This window comes from Pseudomyrmex gracilis, unplaced genomic scaffold, assembly GCF_002006095.1.
Source record: "Pseudomyrmex gracilis isolate BER0280 unplaced genomic scaffold, ASM200609v1 scaffold_126, whole genome shotgun sequence".
NCBI lineage: Eukaryota > Metazoa > Arthropoda > Insecta > Hymenoptera > Formicidae > Pseudomyrmex > Pseudomyrmex gracilis.
Genome location: NW_018020710.1, coordinates 29211 through 33561, shown reverse-complemented (window position 1 = coordinate 33561; position 4351 = coordinate 29211). Strand labels below are relative to the sequence as shown.

Here is a 4351-nt window from a genome sequence, read left to right as displayed (position 1 = left end):
CCGACAGATTGATCGTGTCAATGAACGCACACGTACGGTGGTTGAATGAGCATAGACGTGTATATATATATATATATAATATCTTTAACTCGAGTTATTTTTGTATCGTATCAACAAGCACCTACGCTACATCTCGAGACGTACGTGAGATGACTTGCAAAATTTGATGAACAAAATGTACGATATATATATATCACGAAATTTTTCACAGGCACGAATTGACGTCGACTTGTAATAAATAAATAAATACGCTGAACGCGTCACAAATACAACTTTGCAATTAAGAGATAAGTAAGAAATATATTAATAGAAATTAATGGGACTGATGTATAGATATTACCGATATACAAATACGAGTTGTGCGCAACTATAACTAATTATAGATAAGCGCGTGTACACACAGAAGCACTCGTTTTCTCATCACTGAAGCGTCAACGCGCATGACAATCAGTTTTTTAATGATTTCCATTGGTCGCAACTTGGACGAACGTGTGCTATGTTGCTCAATTGAATTCAATAAACATCGATTAATCTCCTCTGGCATGTTGCTTTGTCATGTTGTCACTACACACGCGGCGCGCGCGCGCACGCATGCACGCACGCGAACAATTCAATACGCATTAATGACTCAAGATCTGTCATCCGTTGAATTAATAAATTGCTATCTACAAACTATGCGTAATCATAGAACGAATAGACGAGTTTAATCAGATTTTACTCGCTTCGAAGACACGACAGTCCTTTTTATTTCTTTTCGAGAAATATTGTGCAACGTACAATTTCTCGGAAAAAGTAGCATGAATCGACACTTTTGACGACAAATGTGAAAAGTAAGCGCGCGCGACAATTAAGCGCGATAATAATTTATGTAATTAAGACAAGGCGAGTTGGGAAAACCGAAATCAGATCGCGAAAACGTAATCCGCAAATATACTTACCTCATTAGATAATTATACGTGATAAAGGAGTTTTTTTTGTACAAGTTTGAAAAAAACATTCGAGAGTTCAATTATTTGATATTCACGTTACCTGTGTAGTATATCTCTAATATAAAAGCAGAATCGAAATATATAATCTCTCGGAGATAAAAAATCTAATTTGCTATTTGTGTCATTGCGTGCAACTTAGCGGGTTTGTGAAAAAGAAAGAACTAGCTAACTAGCTAATTTGTTCTTTCGTGCCAAGCATAAAGGAACAAATCGAGAAAAATGACACAACTGCCATTATCTACAATATTAATATTCTAACGTAGCGCGAAAAATAAGGTAGATTTTATCTTTCTCGTTTCTCTTCGATATTTACTATTCACAAACATATTTATTATCTCGCGTTTTCGATCGAAATTGAACAGAATATCGTCGTCTATATCCGAGTGAATTTGCTCGAGGAAAGAATGAAAAAAAAAATTGCGAGAGGCAACTTGTGCGTTTGAATCTCATTAAAACTTACATACGCGCACAGGTAGTATCTACATATGTACGTACGTACGTACACTTAACCCCCACGTATATCTCAGACGAGGAGAATTGCGCGTCGTTGGCGCAACATGCACGCGCGTGCACGCGTATTGTAACGAGAGCGAGATATACTCTTCTCTTCGAGAAATGTGACGAGCGCGCAAAACCGTCGGAAGGAAATCTCGATGCGTCATTAGGAAATTTATATCCGTGACGTCATCGAGATCATAAAACGTTCGATCGATCGCACTGAATCAATCAATCGCTCATGCAGAAAACAAGAGCGGAAGCAGAATACGATCCCCCCGGAGGGAGGGGGGCGCTTACACGCATGGAGGGAAAAGATTTTCAGCGAGAGAGCGAGGAGGGGGAAGGCTCTCTTAGGCGCGTTTATACATATATATACGTGCGAGTTTGTGCTCGGGCTTTCGCAAGAGTCCGCGAGTCGTACGTACGATCGGACGTATAAGGTTTGTGTGGTGAACGTTCGTCGTCGCGGCTTCGTCTCACGCGGGAGAGAACCAACAATAATCCTCAAGGAAAATCGGTACCGGTGCGTGCCGATACTTCGTCCACGTAACCAGCGTTTCTACCGGTGAGCTCGATTTGCTACGCAAAGCACGAGAAGGTCGCGCGGTTTGACACTTATACACAATATATAGATTTTAAATATTCGCGCACGCTCCAATTAAAACCGCACAGTTTTTTTTTTTTTTTTGTCAGAGAAATATTAACCCGTAACTTATTTTGTCACACAAAAAGTTGATGGTGTAAATTTATTTTCGCCTATATAGGAGCGCCGAGGGATTATCTTGTCCCACACAGATTCCCGGAATCGTTTAACGAAGAGAAACTTCGCACGAAGAAAACTAGGAAAATTGTGTGAAGTTCAAAGAACGTTGAAAATCGCGTAGATGTTGAAATTCACGTAGCGTCGGATTTCCGGAGGATCGAAGTCGAAATCATCTCGTTCGGTGACCGCATTCATCAGCAAGCTGGATTTCCCGCACGACGCCGAGTTCGCGGTCGAAGGTGTTTGCTCGCCAGGATGATGTACATATAGTCCTGGTGTACCGTGGTTCCAGATGCAACGAGATCGAGAAATTCTTCGTTATACGTAACAATTTTGTTTCTTCGTGCGATTGAACCGAGCGATCGATAACGACGCGCGCGCACACACACACAGTGGTACGTTTCTTTATTTTATATCTCGCGTATATCAGATACTGAGAGACCTTTGTGTGGTCAACAAACCACAGATATGAAAAAAATATTAAAACACACTTCATAAGACGAAGAGATTTCTTCAAATAAAAAGATATTTTTCTTCTTATATCGTGAAGTATCGCGCTTCTACCTAATTTTTTTTTTTTTTTTCTAATTGTTTTATACGCGTACACCTGTTTACTCCGTGCTTATTCTGAGAACAAAAATCAATTTCAAAGAATGTGTATCTCATATGATAGTAAAGTCATAATCATATATAGCGTCAACTGAGATAACATTATTGCTTTATGACATTTAATCCAGAACATTAATATCTAGGAGAGAGAACAAAGATTAGAGATTGTGTTTTGTAATTTCGATGTTTCAAGGATTTATAAATTCTAGTTGGCAAAAAGTTTCTCCGTCAAGACATTACAACGCTGATTGAAATTAGTGACACTTTTAATTCAATCTTTTCGCGAATCTGTCGCTTCTGAAAATCAACAAACAGACAATCGAGTCACTGTCGTTCAAAGTCACTTAAGGATTTTTTCTGTCAACGTGAAAAAAATAAAAAAAAAATAAAAAAATGTTTTGACGCAGATTTCCTCTCAATTTCTGATTACGAGCGCGCGCACATTTTTCGTCGACCTTTAATAAAAAGCTTCTCGTTACAGACGATCTCGGTTGAAAGTCGGTTGTTGTAACGCGCCAGAGATTGGACGTCTCTGTATATCACGACGCTAGATTTTAACTGTCGCGGCTGAGCGAAATTTGACAGGTGAGTGAGCGCTGCGGCGCAAACTTTTATCGATAAATCAAGAGCGGGGGGGGGGGGATAAAATACCGACACACAATCGCTTAAATCGGCTGAAATAACGTCGCGATGGACAATGAACCACGCGCCGGAGAGACAACGAATCGCATACACGATATATATTACCCACCCACGTCTAATCTGCAACGTCATCCTAATGTCATCAAGGGAAATGTCCGTTTTCCTTAATCCAACATACAATTGCAAAATGAGCATCAATTTCTCCTATTGCGCCATTCCTCACGATGCTCGCGCGAAATTTCTCTTGCGCATTTTCACGCACCCGTTTCAATCGCGAAGAAAACGCTATAAAAGGAATACATCTGTCACGATAAAGTACCGTTAAACGATCTCTATACGGCGTTGAACGAGCGATGAGGATTTTGCGCCACGTGAATTTACGACAAAGCGATCCGTCATTTTCGCCGATCGTGCAATGATTTAATTTCCGTGAAACTGGCCGTGAAATCAAAATCGATCGGGGCGGGAGGGAGAAAGCCCGTCACTCGGCATTGCGCGATCGGCAACCGCGCGCGTCCGAAACCGAGGAAAACGAGGGCGTTGAATGCGGCTGCAAATAGGCCGTAAGTCACTGGCACAAAATACAATTTTGCACACGCGCAATAAAACGTAACGTAACGTAAGTTATCGCCACATTTTTTTTTTGTTTTGTTTTTTTTTTGTTTTTTTTTTCGTAAGATGTTTCTCGTACCATCTACATTCAATTTTTCTTGGCTCGCGATTTATTCGCTCGCTGCGATTAATTGCGGTAACGTGATTACACTGAATGTAACATGATTACACCGAATTAAGCAATTCAACGAAGATTCTTTCGATTATTCCGACAATTTCTCGTCGTGAGATAATAAGT

At 40.3% G+C, this 4351-nt stretch overlaps 1 protein-coding gene across 3 annotated transcripts in view; it reads left to right on the top strand.

Annotated features, from left to right (window-relative positions):
• The first annotated feature begins 1872 nt into the window (after positions 1 to 1872).
• Positions 1873 to 4351, top strand: part of LOC109856610 (cystinosin homolog) — a 20486-nt gene continuing 18007 nt past the window's right edge. For 2 of the 3 annotated variants that reach the window (XM_020432070.1, XM_020432071.1), the window contains exons 1-3: positions 1874 to 2052; positions 2252 to 2645; positions 3341 to 3444. The gene's annotated coding sequence lies outside the window, so the exon portion shown is untranslated. Of the gene's footprint in view, positions 2053 to 2251; positions 2646 to 3340; positions 3445 to 4351 lie in introns of all 3 variants that reach the window. The other variant, XM_020432072.1, reaches the window with a different exon arrangement.